Source organism: Nerophis lumbriciformis, linkage group LG01, assembly GCF_033978685.3.
Source record: "Nerophis lumbriciformis linkage group LG01, RoL_Nlum_v2.1, whole genome shotgun sequence".
NCBI classification, from domain to species: Eukaryota; Metazoa; Chordata; class Actinopteri; order Syngnathiformes; family Syngnathidae; genus Nerophis; species Nerophis lumbriciformis.
Window position 1 is genome coordinate 28,534,292 of NC_084548.2, and position 17,092 is coordinate 28,551,383.

The 17,092-nt window shown below is 36.8% G+C and overlaps 1 protein-coding gene across 1 annotated transcript in view; it reads left to right on the top strand.

The window, feature by feature from the left end:
• Nucleotides 1-4,551: 4,551 nt before the first annotated feature.
• The window catches only part of vangl1 (VANGL planar cell polarity protein 1), a 104,566-nt gene continuing 92,025 nt past the window's right edge, over nucleotides 4,552-17,092 (top strand). The window contains exon 1 of the mRNA XM_061978635.1: nucleotides 4,552-4,749. The gene's annotated coding sequence lies outside the window, so the exon portion shown is untranslated. The remainder of the gene's footprint in view (nucleotides 4,750-17,092) is intronic.

Sequence of the window (17,092 nt, forward strand, 5' to 3'; positions counted from 1 at the left end):
GCGCCCCTGACAAGACGTATCAACATTACTACTCATTATTGCTGCATTACAACCAGTTTGCTCTTTTTTAAATTTGTGTTGTTTTTCTGTTTAATTTGAAGTCTATAAAGGTCCATTTCCAGGCCACACCCCTGCTGTAATAAGGCAGCTATGGATAAAAGAAGGCAAGCAAGAAATTGTCCTATTTAATAAGTGGTTTTAATAATCCTTTAATAATATCCTTTAATATGAAAGTTATTGCAGTAAAGGACTGAATAAGTATGGAACACTTCAAATAACTGCAGTGTTTTTTTAAGCTACTGTAGACACCGTACTTTACTGTAACCCACATACTTTCATACAAAGCAGAGTGGGGGTTTGTGTGAGCGTGTGTGACAAAGATGGACGTTGACGCAAATGTTCTGCAAAAAAGTTGTATCGGATCACACATTCAGGTGTTGCTAACTATTGTTGTTGTTTTTTTGTTATGTGTTCTTGCTTGATTGCAAACATTAGCTGGAGGTTGTGTGGGAAGTAAACAAGACGTTCTCGTACTCTTAATGTTTTAACGTTCATCGTTGTATTATTCAGTAAAAAGCTGTTTTTTTTTTAGTTGTCATGAAACAATGTGAAAGTGACTCACAACAAATTGACTGTTATGATACTGTAGATCAGAGGTGTCAAACTCGTTTTCATTGAGGGCCACATCGCAGTAATGGCTGATTTCAGAGGGCCCCTTTTTAAAAATTGATTTACATTATGCGTGCCGGTAATAACCTGTGATTAATCATGATTAATCGAATTGCATATGCATGTTTTTTATGTATAACTTGCTTTAAAATCATAAATAAAGGTGACAAGCAGATATTGAACTATTTGTTTTTATCTCACAAAATAGTTTTGCAATACAGTATATAATAATATCATTGGCATGATCAGATAATATTAAAGTTTAAAATATGCATTTTTTTTTTCTGTTAAAATTGAAAGAACGAATGCATTTAGTTAAAAAAAAAAAAAAAAAATACAATTATTGAAACTAATTTTTTCCAGGCTTTCGCGGGCCATATAACATTAAGTGGCAGGCCAGAACTGGCCCAAGGACCTTGAGTTTGACACCTGTGCTGTAGATAGTAAGTGATCCTATACATAAAAATAATTGAATAAATGAGTCCTTATTTTTCAGTTCATTGTAAACTTTGTCAGAAAAATAAGAACAAATGCAGTGGTAAAAGTGGAGATACATTCTTTTCAATGTTAATTTAGTATATTTTTTGCTGAAAAACTATTTGTTCACCATGATGTTCCATATTTCTGTGCTGCCAATTTTTATTTTTTATTTGCCCTCAACATATTGCGGAAATGAAAGTGTTATTGCTTAGTCAACTAAAATATTCTTTTGTTCAGACAGCTTGGCTTATATTTCCAAAGTGATCTCCACCCGCTCAATTTTATGTGGAAGACGTTTGGACACAATGTCTCAAAGATATATATATATATATATATATATATATATATATATATATATATATATATATATATATATATATATATATATATATATATATATATATATATATATATATATATATATATATATTCAACTATTTGCCTCGTCCAATAAACATCAATTATACAGACTATGTTTTGTCTTTATTTTACACACTTTTACTTTTTCTTCCTATTTGGCAAAGACCTCTACCCTCATAAAGCGTGTCTTCGGAGAGGAAGACATCCATCTTCACAACTAATAATTCCATTGGAGGGGCGGGGGTAGGGGTGGGGTAACCTCGCCTCCTCAATTGGCGCCATCTGCGCGCGCTTCCCGCTTTGAAAAGACGCGAGGTATTCTCATCAGGTGTTTCCCATCAACAGCGCGAGACGCACGTGCCGCCGACTGTAATCAGATTACCGCAACCGAATAAATTATGTTTAATGTAAGTATAAAAATGCATAATAACACACGGTAACTTTCTGATGTGATACTACTTTATTAGAATACATGTTTGTGGAAGACTACAGAAAGTCTGGACAAATATCGGTAATATTAAATATTAGGTAATAATTAATCGATTAAATACAAAGGGCATGATTCATACAATTATTAAAAATATATACTTTTTTATAGATATACAGGTATCAATACATTTATTATTTTAAATGTGCTCTATTAATTTGCTATTTAATACAAAAAAAGTATTGAAACATTTCAACGATGTTTTGAAATTATTAATCATCTAATGTTTTAATGATCTATTTATGAAATAAAACTCGTTTTTATATTCCATACACACTGTATGTATTACATATTCCCTCTTGCCTACTAAATGAGTGGTTCTCAAATGGGGGTTTGCGTACCCCTGGGTGTACTTGAAGGTATGCCAAGGGGTACGTGAGATTTTTTTTTAAATATTCTAAAAATAGCAACAATTCAAAAATCCTTTATAAATATATTTATTGAATAATACTTCAACAAAATGTGAATGTAAGTTCATAAACTGAACATCAAATCAAGTAGGCTATTCCATTCATTACCATAAACACAGAGTTTCCCCCATGCCATGATGGTTTGACCCTCACTAAAATGTCTGTCAAAAAGAACTGAAAAGAAATGCAACAATGCAATATTAGGGGGTACTTGAATTAAAAACATGTTCACAGGGGGTGCATCACTGAAAAAAGGTTGAGAACCACTGCACTAAATGAATGAATAAACAACTTGCAGAATGGAGCCATAACTGCAATAGCAAAACAGTACCACAGGGTGGAAGACTAATCAAATGATGAACGTTTAACGTTCACATGTCCACCCGTCCATCCATTTCTACCGCACAAGTCATATTAGAAAGAAAAAAAAAATACTTTGAACGAACTAGTTTGAATGTGTGCACAGGTCTAGAAAAAAGAATAATACATGCTTGACACTGCATTGATGTTTATTTATATAAATCTTCAGTATTTGCCGCCCCCAACAATGAGATGGAGCGAGGTCACGCACCAGTCTTGACCTCCATTTGTGTTCTTTCTGTGTGTGCGTGCTCGTGGAGTGTCCACGCATGGGTGTTTGTGCACGCGCGCGCGCGCGCACGTGCGTGTGCGCTGGGGGGGACAAGATGCAGTTGAAAGGAAGATAAAATATTGATTTTTTTCCACAGTTTCGTTATTGCTGGGGGCATATGTTGTCTTTTAAAGAATCTCAATCATCTGCTTTGCACTTTTTCAACAAACAAAACATGGAATCTGTCAGTGAGAATAGCTTTATATTTCCATCCATCCATTTTCTACCGCTTATTCCCTTTGGGGTCGCGGGGGGCGCTGGAGCCTATCTCAGCTACAATCGGGCGGAAGGCGGGGTACACCCTGGACAAGTCGCCACCTCATCGCAGGGCCAACACAGATAGACAGACAACATTCACACTCACATCCACACACTAGGGCCAATTTTTAGTGTTGCCAATCAACTTATCCCCAGGTGCATGTCTTTGGAAGTGGGAGGAAGCCGGAGTACCCGGAGGGAACCCACGCAGTCACGGGGAGAACATGCAAACTCCACACAGAAAGATCCCGAGCTCGGGATTGAACCCAAGACTACTCAGGACCTTCGTATTGTGAGGCAGATGCACTAACCCCTCTGCCACCGTGAAGCCCGCTTTATATTTCATGCATCTTTATTTTATAACATAACTATGCATAACTGTGTTCATATGTACATGCGTATATACAGTATGTGTATACATTTAAAACACATACAATGATCCCGCGACCCCAAAAGGGACAAGCGGTAGAAATGGATGGATGGATACAATGATCAATAGTTCAAATCATTTATAGACTGCATCAATAACTTGAGAAATCAATGAAATATCATTATTTTTATAAAAATATAGACGGTATAGGGGCGGTATATCTCGGTTGGTAGAGTGGCCGTGCCAGCAACTTGAGGGTTCCAGGTTCGATCCCCGCTTCCGCCATCCTAGTCACTGCCGTTGTGTCCTTGGGCAAGACACTTTACCGTGCACCTGCTCCTAGTGCCACCCACACTGGTTTAAATTAAACTTAGAAATTGGGTTTCACTATGTAAGGCGCTCTGAGTCACTAGAAAAAAAGCGCTATATAAATATAATTCACTTCAAATATAATTCACTAGACATAAATTTGCATAACTAACAATCTAAATTGAAATATATATTTTAAAATGATTTAGATGGAATTAATCATTTATTGGCTATGTTTTATTTGCGATGTATGTTAAATTATGAATGTTAAAATAATGTATAGTTGTATTATGTATGTTTGTGTTGTTCCACACTTCCACTGTTGAAGTTTGTTATAATCACATTTCACATAGTGGTGTCCATGTGATGTCACACTGTTTATATTGTATGGATTTTCATGTATAGTAGTATTCATTTATTTATATTATTGTTATTTAATATTATTTGATTGTATATAAACAACTGTTTTGGATCAATTAAATACAATATCATGAAAAAAAAACATGTGGGTCAAAAAAGTATGGTGCATATAGGAAATGAATGAGTAGATCCACTCAGCAGGTCTGGCTGACGGCGCCCCCTTCCGGCCATATGTGGCACTACAGCCTAGCATGCTAGCAGTGTGAACATTCCAAAGTGGCGGAGACTCCTGTGGTTAGCCAGACTGTTTCCACTGTAACACAACTCTTTTAATAGCGACACAACTCTTTCACCAGCAACACAACTCTGTTACGAGCTCTGCATGGCGACCCAGCGACAGGAATGACGACAGCAGGTGAGTTTGACTTCAATAAGAATGTGCTTCGTGTGTGTGTTGACGTGCTCATTTGTCAAGGTGAGACTGTAATGTGCTGTAGCCAAGACATATTTTGTTTATATATATGTGTGTGTTAGTTCGCTTTATGAGACATGAAAGTTACATTAGTGTTTAAAAGTAAAAAGTCACGCCCTTGTTGTCTACCTGTATGATTTCATCACACAGACCGACGCACTAACCAACGCCGAGTGAACTTCTTTAATAAGCATGTTGTCTCCGTGCGCCCTGTTATTGTTGTGTTGTAAGCATGTTCGCGGTTTTAAAAGGGGATTTGTGCGTCGTGTTCAAAGTGAAAGTGAGTTATTTTTTGCACATCGCCGCTCAGCTGGCGAAGCGGCGGAAGGATACATGCCAGCGCGTATTAGTGGTCAGCGAGCAGGGTGTACCCCGAGTGCAGCTGGGATAGGCTCCAGCGACCCCGAAAGGGACAAGCGGTAGGAAATGGATGGCTGGATAGCAGAAGGACACTTAAATGTTTTTGTTTGAATTGTATGAATGTAGAGCAGTGGTTCTCAAACGTCATTCACCAAGTACCACCTCAGAGGAAAAAACGTGGCTCTCCAGTAGCATAGTAGGCCTAAGTGTTCATTAAAAACAAGGCAGAGGGGGGTTTTTTTTGGGGGGGGGGGGGCGTAGTTGGGGGCGTGGTTAAGAGGGGAGGAGTATATTGACAGCTAGAATTCACCAAGTCAAGTATTTCATATATATATATATATATATATATATATATATATATATATATCTACATCCTGAAAATATGCAAACAAAACTGTGTTTAGATAATTGATACTTCAAACTTGCATAAATAAATATTAAGGAATACAACATAACTTGGCTTCTGAGAGCTTCAAAATGTAATGAATAAAATGTTAAAGTTGTTGATAAACAAGCAATTATTTTAATAATTAAATATGGTCATTTTAAATGAATTATTATGATCATTTAAAATTAATTACTTAAAATATGTTTATTTTAATGTATAATTCTATGGCTGAATGTAATAAGAAGTCAGAAAAAATACAAATAAAAATATAATTAATTTTGATGTTTTTAGCAAAATATAGTAAAAATGTATTATTATTTTTTTAAATAATATATATATTTATTTTTAGGTAAGATAAACATAATAATACAATTTATCTCTAGTCTGGATGATTTAGTTCTTGTCACCCTGTTGTCCTCCCGTCATGAAAAAAGGCTGTCCTCACTCAGGTCACATGAAGCTGGAGGGGGCGTGGCCTCCAGCTCCGGCTGAAAATCGGGAGATTTTCGGGAGAATATTCGTCCCGGGAGGTTTTCGGGAGAGGCGCTGAATTTCGGGAGTTTCCCAGAAAATTTGGGAGGGATGGCAAGTATGACTTAGACCAGGGGTCTGCAACCCACGGCTCTGGAGCCGCATACGGCTCTTTCATGCCTCCAGCATGGCTCCCTTTGGCTTTTAAAACATTTAAATAAATAATGGCTATTTAATTTTAATTTATTTTATTTTATATAGTTAGTCTACTTTAATGTAGTCGTTTTTATTTTAGAGTTTGTGATCTTGCAATGTTTTGTCTACACGCCCGATGCGTCATCTTTTGCTGCCAAGCAATTGTATTGTTTTTAGTGGTCAACCCCCAGTAAATTAGCAATGGACAAATCAAAAAGAGAAACATTTCTGATTAGGGCTGCAACTAACGATTAATTTGATAATCGATTAATCTGTCGATTATTACTTCGATTAATAATCGGATAAAAGAGACAAACTACATTTCTATCCTTTCCAGTATTTTATTGAGAAAAAAACAGCATACTGGCTCCATGTTCTTTCAACTTGCCAAATAAAACAAGGAAAATGTTACAAAAATGCACACTTTTGACACCCCTGCTATAAATAATAAAAAGTAAAATCTGATAAATGTATCGATAAAAAGCAGAGCCTGATGACACATGCACGATTATCACAACTCTCTCGCTCTCTCTGTCTCTGCCCCTCCCTCACCAATGCTGCTGCACGCACAATTTGTTGTGTTTTTAACCTTCTTAACCCTGAACGTATATTGAAAATACACGCAACCCTAACTCAAAATGCCGGACATTTGAGGCATTTAAGAAACACCGCCCGACAGCCCCGCAAAAGAGGACATGTCCGGTGAAAAGAGGACGTATGGTCAGGACTGAGCCCGATCGGTTTCACGTCCGGTGAAACCGATCGCTGCTAGTCCTCTTTTGCTAGCATGCTAGCAGCTAACGGGCTAGGATAGACTGACCATACGTCCTCTTTTCACCGGACATGTCCTCTTTTGCGGAGCTGTCAGGGCGGAGTTTCTTAAATGCCTCAAATGTCCGGCATTTTGAGTATTGTTTACACAACGGGCAGTACGCTACTTAATATGTCCGTGTGGAATCTCGTTCGGTACACTTCCGCACCGAAACGAAACCCCCGTACCGAAACAGTTCGATACAAATACACGTACCGTTACACCCCTATTATTTTGATTATTGTTTCTCAGCTGTTTGTAAATGTTGCAGTTTATAAATAAAGGTTAAAAAACCCCAACAAAAAACGTAGCCTCTGCGCATGCGCATAGCATAGATCCAACGAATCAATGACTAAATTAATCGCCAACTATTTGTATAATCGATTTAATCGATTAGTTGTTGCAGCCCTATTTCTGATGAAAATAAAACATTTATTGCTACATGGACAGTTTCATTTGCGTTTACTGTTGAAGAGGTTGGTTCACCTGTGTGCTTAATATGTGGGGAGAAAATAGCAAACAACAAAAAAATGAAATGTGGAAATACATTTCCAGAACAAACACACAGTATTTGCAGAAAAATACTACCAAGCTGGAAATGACCTAAAAAGAGCAGTTTCGGAACTGCTGCGGAAAGCTGATCAGAGCCAAAATACTTGCTATGTCATATTATGTCTAGTGTTTGATTTCATAAATACTATAGCTTAAATGTAATGAAACTAAAAGTAGTGTTATTGTCATTGTAGGGCTCAAACAGACTTTGCGGCTCTAGGTGGGTTAACTTTGGTGGGAAATGGGCTCAAATGGCTCTATGTATGCTGAAGGTTGCCGACCCCTGACTTAGACAAACTTTATTGATCCACAAGGGAAATTGTTCCACACAGTAGCTTAGTTACAAATGATGGAAAAGATGGAAAGGACAATGCAGGTGTAAAATAGACTAAAAGCAATATAAAATATATACGTAATATTTACATAATAACATAATATATGTACAGTATAGGATATATACTGATATATTATATTATATGTTACAATACAGTAACACTGTGTTTGAAAATTAGAAAATAAAACACTGTGCTTTGATCAGTGTTAGATGGAGCTTGCATGCCACTAGTGGTGCACGTACCTTTTGAAAATCACTGATGTAGAAGAACAATTAAGACTTAGACTTAGACTTCCTTTTATTGTCTTTCAAATTTGAGCTTTACAGTATAGAAAAGAACAAAATGTTGTTGCATTAGCTCGTTAGTGCAGGATAAAAGAGCAATAAGGTGCAGATATAAATAAATAGATTACTGTACAGATAAATATATTGCACTTTTGCATATGCATCCACGTTTATTATGTTGTCTTTATATTCCAGCGCGTTAATCCGTTTTGGGGGGGAATTGAGGGGATTATTTTTGATGTGTTCAAGAGTCTTATGGCCTGAGGAAAGAAGCTGTTACAGAACCTGGAGGTTCTGCTACAGAGGCTGTGGAACCTCTTTCTAGAGTCCAGCAGTGAAAACAGTCCTTATTAAATTCATTATTAAATTCTAATTATGATTATTTATAATAAATTACCTGCGAAGAGGTGGCGACTTGTCCAGGGTGTAAGCGCCTTCCGCTCGAATTCAGCTGAGATAGGCTCCAGCAACCCCCGCGACCCCAAAAAGGGACAAGCGGTAGAAATGGATGGACGGATGGATAATAAATTATTAATGAAAGGGGTTTTTACAGATTTTTCAAACCAAAAAGTACAACAAGAACACCATTGGTTAGCTTATGTTACCATTAGTGTTAAAACTGTCTACATTTTTCACAGTTTATGTAATAAATAATTTTACCGGCCCGAATAAAATTATTGTTTTTTATGGTGGTCACTCACACTGTCTCGTCAACATGTACGCGCGGGAATGCATGCCCACTTACAAAATCAGTCCAAGAGAAGCAAAGAACAATTTGCAGTCATGTTGTTGTTATGATAGAATATACATTCACTGTCAGCTAACACTAACACTCCAAATCACTATCATTGGCTAACAACACCAAAAGCTAATACGTACGTACGTAGTTACGTCATTATGTCTTAGAATTTTAAGCAATGTCGCCAACTCCTCAGCAAGGAAAGTAGCTTTTGGCTGTCGTAGAAGTTGCTAGAAGTCGCTAGAAGATGTCATCGCCTTAGGTTCATAATGCATTGCAATGGACGCTGTAGGAGAGATACAAAAGTGAATTTAAAAAACTGATAAGTATGATTTGAACTACAAGTTAACGTTCTTATTTTGAGTCATTGTTGGGTTTTTTTTAAATCAATGTTGTTCTGAATTGTTAAATGTTTAAGTGTCATATTTGTTCAAAAGAATGGAGAATTATTAACCAAATTTAATGACTGGCTCATTAACATGAATGATGGAATTGGGACGTTGCAGTGACTTATATTGAGTTGAGTTGAGTTTGTGTTTATTTCGAACACACATTACATCACAATTTCCAGTTTCTCTATTCAACATTTTCGAAAAGGAGTAGGAAGAAGCAGATCTTATTTAATCCTACGCCTTTTCCTTTAAACTTTTGTTCACTTCCTGTTCTCAATTTACTCACAACATACTCCATAACTAATAACATTAAAAATAAATAAATAAATACGTAATTATTAGTGACGTAAGTTATATTTCATATGGTGAGATAAATAAGATTATCTAGAAAATTAATGGATGGATGAAATACATTTAGAATGTTTATCATGGTTCTTCTTCTTTGTACATTGTAAACACTTTAAGTTTGAAGAGTTTCTTAAAGTTGATCATATTAGTACATTGTTTGATTTCATATCAGCTTGACATGACAGCAAATAAATAATTATATTTACATCTCGCTCTGTAAACCGAGGGTCGAAAAAGTGGCAGCTTTGCACATTTTATTTCATTTGCAGTCTAGGGGCGTGTGGGTCTCATCAGCACTGAGAGTGACTCATGATGAGTTAGCCAGCTAGATGTTAAACTTTTGCCACAGAGAGAGACACATTGATTGATTGATTGATTGAGAAGTTTATTGACATCTTAAAGAATTGAATCCATGTAATGCTTTAAAAAAGCAAATGGATGGCACAAAAAGCCAAAAGGCTTGTTTCCATTGTGGTCCATTAAATATTCAACACATTTGATACATTCAATAATAAAATATATATAAACTGTAACATGTTTATAAAAAATGACGTTAAAAAAATGGATACATTATGTACATATACACAGTATACATGTCAGGTGATTTGAAAAAAACAATATATATATAAAAATGGTGGGGTAATATACACTATGTACACACACACAGACAAGGTGAGTAAGTGACTGAGGCTATGTGCAGTAGGGTAATTAAAGTCAGTGAATAATTTAAGTGTAAAAGTTAAGAAATATTATCTTATTCCAGTCAAAACTTCTGGCTCGGAACTCGGAAATTCCGACTTCCCAGTACAAATGGAACCCATCATAAAAGTCCAGACAGCAAATGATTTGCGCATGCACGAACCTCTGCAATTCCTGCTGGAATTGCCGCCCTATGGGGGTCTCCGCTCTGCTTGTGCAGCAGCACCACCACCTGACCGGCAGCACCCGCTGCTCGTTAAGGAAAGTAACCGATGCATGTTTTCACCTCAGAGTGAAGACACAAAAAAAATCTCCAATAACATTGGGAAAAGTAGCTATATTTGTCGCTGGTAGCTGTTAACAAAAAAAAAAGAGGATTGGAAAGTCGCCAGATTTCGTGACAAGTTGGCAACACTGGTAAGAGGGCGGGATACAACACTAAAAATACATTGGAAAGTTAGCGCCCTCTAAGTGTCTGTGTAAATGTTGCAAACCGACCCTTTTAATTATTTCTTATCATTAATTTAATGATTGTAGACAAACTATGTATTTCTGGTTAAATACATTAATTTGGGCGAATAATGGAGTTGTATACACTTGAAAACACCGCCATCTAATTATTGGTTACACTTTAACTGAAGTCTAGCTGGAACCGTGTCACAATGGAGATCAGAGTAACCATCTAGGTACAGGAAATTAGCATGTAAGTTAATGTGTGTCAAAATAAAGAGAAAATAATACGACTACAGAAAGCTACTAAATATATCGTACATGTCCAAAAATGATCTTTTCTAACCTGTAACCCGTTTGAAATGGTTGTACTATGATGTGTACGACGAATAATATATTGTGATTAGGGCTGGGTGATATTGTCCAAAAAAATTTAAAATGATCACAATTTTATTTTTTCATATCATTTGATCTTAATATCACAATTTTTTTTAATATTGTTTTCAACAAGACTGTTTTAAAGCATTAAAGCAACAAATATCCTAGGGATTATTTGAACATTTTACTTACATCTTGAGTATGTAACCAACAAAGCAAATGTAATTAAAGAAAGAAAAAGCGCAGTAATATAACAATAAACCAATTAATCATAAACAACCAATAAGCAAATAATGCACTAATATAAACCAGTTCAGGAAACAGTTCGGGTTAGAAAGTGTTTACAAAGAAGAGGAATCCTGATAAACATTTTTGAACACCTTTTGAAAATTGGATACTATTATTCATCTCATTACGTAAATCACAATTTAAAATTTTTTTTTACAAGAACTTTAATATTTAAGGATTAAATTGTGTTACAAATTGAGAACAGGAAATAAACAAATATGTACACCCTCCTTCCTTCGGACAAGATGTAATGGGAAACTGGAAATATGTCATGTATCATATCAGATTGTAATTGTATGCATGATCGAGATTAACCATTACCATAAATGCTTTGAGTTTCAAGTAAAAGAGAGGACACATAAGGATTTATCAGTTATTATTTCAACTGTGGTGGTCAAAATATAGTTATTAGAAGCTGACAAGTCATCATGAACATACCAATGAAGATGTTCAGCGTGGTGGTCACGTCCACAACTGTATCGCTCTAGCATTACCGTATTTTCTGGGCGAAGCCGCACCTACTTAATATTTCCATATATTAGCCGCATCGGACTATTGCTATTATTCCGTTACATCACTTCTTCCCTGAAGTGAAAAACAGTAGTGGTCAACCAAGCCAAGATGGCTGTTGTGCAGCAAGCAGGGTGTAATCTATTTGAGTACACAACCAGACATATTGCACTATCTTGTGCTTCGACGTCATTCTACACGACAAAACATATGAAAACTTGGAAAAGCATGGAGGTCTACAACTTCTTTGTGTGTGGCTGGGTCGAGGAGATTTTTAACAAGAATTTTCCCGGATAAATATGCATTGTTTTTGCTCGGTAAATTTGCATTTCATGATTTTACTTTGCGTCTTGCGAAGATGCGTCCATGTGAACAAACTAGCGGCTTATGGTCCGTAATTTACGGGAGTCGCACAGTTTTTTTCACACAGCTTTTGGATGACAAGTCGTCAACATATTTGCAAAACAAACATATCACCCGACACGCAGAAGTAATTTGGGAACTGTTCGGTTCTGTATATTGGAATTAGTTTTGTCGTATGAGGTGATTGCGTGTCCCAGGGGGAGGCAGACACAGAGAGAGGGAATAATTCGTACAGGGTGCAAGAGGCTGCCGGCTAGAGTGCTGGCTTGATTTGTCTATGATTTCGTTGACGTGTAATTATTGAGGGCCCTATGAAGGGCCCTCAATAATTCCCAAGTTATGGTAGACATTTTTTTCGCTGCTTTCAGCTGCGCATTTTGCTCCAAGTACGGTCATTTTGTTCATATCTATGATTCTGTTTACCTCCGCGTACCCTGTAACAGGAAGTGGGGCAGCAAAAGGTCGACTCCAATTGGCTGTCGTCACGGACATTTCCGCCATGTTTGATCGAGCTAATATATGCTCATAGCTGATCACCGTGATGGAACTGAAATTTACTACGATTATCGATCGTGATCAAATAATTGCCCAGCCCTAATTGGGATGTATAGGGAGGGGTTGCATGATAAATATCAAACAGATCATTATCTGGGACATTTGTCACTGTTTCAGAGGAAGAGATTTTGCGTACTATTTAAAGTTAAAGTACCAACGATTGTCACACACACTCTAGGTGCGGCAAAATTATTCTCCGCATTTGACCCATCACCCCTTGATCAACCCCTCGGAGGTGGAAGCAGTGGGCAGCAGTGGGAATCATTTTTGGTGATTTAACCCCCAATTCCAATCCTTAATGCTGAGTGCCAAGCAGGGAGGTAATGTGTCCCATTTTTATAGTCTTTGGTATGACTCGACCGGGGTTTGAACTCACAACCCACCGATCCCAGGGCGGACACTCTAACCACTAGGCCACTGAGTATTTGCACCATTCTGCAAAGAGGAGAAAAACCTTTAACACATCAAACCTTATCAGCGGTTCCTGGTTCGATCCTCAACTCCCGCCATCCTAGTCACATCCGTTGTGTCCTAGAGCAAGACACTTTACCCTTGCTCCTGATGGGTTGTGGTTAGCGCCTTGCATGGCAGCTCCCGCCATCAGTGTGTGAATGGGTGAATGTGGAAAGAGTGATAAAGTGCTTTTAGTACCTTGAAGGTAGAAAAGCGCTAAACAAGTATAATCCATTTACCAAAAGCAGGAAGTTATATCTATCGGTACCGACTATAAAATATATATGTATATGTATTAGATATACACATACATACATATGTGTGTATTAGAGATGCGCGGTTTGCGGACACAACCGCGGAGTCCGCGGTTAATCCGCGGGTCGGGCGGGTGACATGACGAAAAAAATAGATTTTAAATAGATTCGGGCGGGTAGAGGTTGAACCAATTCGGAAATATATATACATAGTTAAATGTTGTTACCCACATACGAAAAACGAGCAGCACTCTTTGAAACAGGCAATTATTCATCAGGCACTGCAGCACACCACAACACAACACAACAGAAGAAAAAAAAAAAATGATGGCAACGCCGGCAGGAAACGTGGTACGCGACAAACTAAAAAAGGGAATACTAAAGACCAGGGGAAAAAAAGACCAGCTATTTGCCTCGGCCAATAAGTTGCAGGTAATTTATTATTATTATTTATTTAATTTATTTTTGTTTAAATAGGGATGACATACATATGTTATTGTATAATTTAAGTTTGTGCGTGTGATTGACAGCCTAAGGCTTATGAGGCACATTTTTTTTTCATTTTTTTATTTCAACTTAAAAACGTATGAGCCTATGCCTATGCCTACAACATAGGCTATGTGTTTATCTTTATTTTCCTGCCTGTCGTTGACAATGGAGATGTCTGATATTTTGTCATGGCTGCAGATCAATCAATAAAGGTTCATCTTTGTCGCGAAATTGTTCACTGTTTCACTGTGCACCCCGCCCTCGTCCCTATTTGAGCATTATAACGTTAACAAGTTAATATTCATTGAAATAAATTCAGAACATTTTTTTTACCTAATGAAAATATAGGCCTAGTCTTTCTAAAACATTGTTTTAACTTCTTAAAAGCATCGTTCTGCTTACTGCAACTGCGAACACAAAGTGTGAGGAACGCACTCCTTATCTGAGGGCATTGGCAACAATAGTCAACACTTTCTTAATGGAAATGACAATAATACTATAATAATGATAAATAATATTATCACGCATTAATATCTCTTAGCCACTAATGCGTGGCCAAGAGATATTAATGCATGGCATGCGTTGAATGTCTCTGCTGCATTGGATCAGTCTCCTTTCTTTAACAGGCAAAAGCTTTCTAACCTTACTAATGCCTTGCATCGTCTATATTAGATATATAACAACGGGCGGGTGGCGGGCGGGTGTGGATTTGATAAAATGTTAGTTCGGGTGGATGACGACTTTTGTGATGCGGTTGCAGATGAAATAATTGCCTATCCGCGCATCTCTAGTGTGTATATTTATGTATGTATGTGTATATACAGGGTGATTCAAAAAGAATACGCCAACATCATATATAATGTTTTGTTTACATACATATATACATATATGTATGTTTGTGTGTGTGTGTGTGTGTGTATATATATATATATATATATATATATATATATACAAATATATATGCGGGTGTGTGTGTGTGTGTGTGTGTGTGTGTGTGTGTGTGTGTATACACATATGTATATAGATATATGTAATCTAATTATGTGAATCACAACCTGATCAACTATGCGATGGAGATGTGTTGCACTGCGTCAGGGAGTCTGTTAGATAGCTAAATTGTTCAGAATTCAATGATACAGTTCTATACATTGTTTATTGTTTATACATTGAGTCTATTAAATTGCTAAACATGCTAGGAGTTAATCAGTAACCAATAATATACCATTGTGCAACTTTTTAAACATTTCATCACAAAATATTTTCTCTTTGAGCAGGTTAGATACTTTTAATGTTTTTATCGTTTGTTGTCTTTGCTGCATTTTTAACTGCTCTTTTTTTCACATCAAGAACTTATATTTTGTTTTTGGTTTTTAGCACTTTGCCTGTCCTTGCTTGTAAATGGACAAATGTTTGATAATGTTTTTGTAACAGCGGAATGAGCAGTATAGTTCCAGTATAAATTAATATTTATAAATTAATTAGTCATCTTTGTTGTTCGTAAGCACATGCCTAAAAATACCTCAAGCTGAATTCAAAAAGTCGATGGCTAAATTAAAGGCGATAATAGAGATTGACTGATTATTGTCACTCATCACATTTTGACCTAGATCAGTATCGGCCTCTTATTATCAGTATCATTTTTGTTTACAACTACAACAGGACTACATATACAGATACAATATGTAAACATATGATACCAGTATTTAGTATTTAAAACTACAAATAATTAGTGAAGTAGATAAATAGTAACCACTGCTTAATCACCAGCCCGTTTGCCCTGCATGTGAAGAGTTTCCTTTTTTTTCACTGCAGCGGCACAGCCCCTGCACCCCTCTGTTTCTCTTCTACTTGCATAGTTGGTCACTTGTACACGGTGTTAAACTCCTCTGCTTAGCTTTCAAAACTTGCCGGGAAATCCAGTTGTTGTCCTTCTTTTACGGTTCAGTTTTGTTTGTTTCGCTATTGCAAGATCTGACTCTGTCCGCAACACTCGGAGTGTGGGGTCATTAATGGAGAGCAGCGAGTTTCAGTCCAGTTCCGTGATTCAATCAATTGTGACAGAGATAGGTGGACATAAAGATGACAGAAAGGATTTATCTGCCAAAAATCCAAACTCTTTTGTAAATATATTGACAAATAGGAGGCTTATTATACAGGTAAAGAAGAAGAGACAACATTCTCATACGGTCTGTAACATTAGGCAGAAATGATGTCAGCCATCTTAAAAAATGTGTAGCCTATAATAAGTGAAGTGAATAATATTTATATAGTACTTTTCTCTAAAGACTCACAGCGCTTTACATAGTGAAACCCATTATCTACATCTTTAAGCTACATTTAAACCAGTGTGGGTGACACTGTGAGCAGGTGGGTGACACTGTGAGCAGGTGGGTAAAGTGTCTTGCCCAAGGACACAACAGCAGTGACTAGGAGGGCGGAAGCGGGAATTGAACCTGGAACCCTCAAGTTGCTGTCACGGTTGCCCTACCAACCGAGTCACGCCGCCCCAATAAGTAATAATAAGCTCAGTTAAGGAGCCCAGAAATTATTTTATTCAAATGTTCGCAATATTTTAGACTTCCTCACAAGGAAACCTTACGAAATATTAATTAAACCAATAAACTGCTATAGAATTATTTAACATTTGAGTAGATGCTGAGTAATGTTGATGTGGAGAAACCCCATATTTTTATTTTTTTTTCCCAGGAGAGTTCTTATATTTTAAAATGCAAATGTTGATGCTTCTCTGACCTGTAACATTGGACACACGTCGTGAAATCCCACAATGTTTTTGGTGCTAAACTAACCACAACTTTAGCGCTGCATAAAACATTATGTTGCTACTGGTCTGACCTTTCCAAAAAAATAATGTAAATACTTAAAGTAAAAAATACTTGAAGCCTTGTCCAGCTGTTTACTGACATATACTTTTCATGTTTAAATAACTTTTACTGCAAATGAATAGCGGTTTA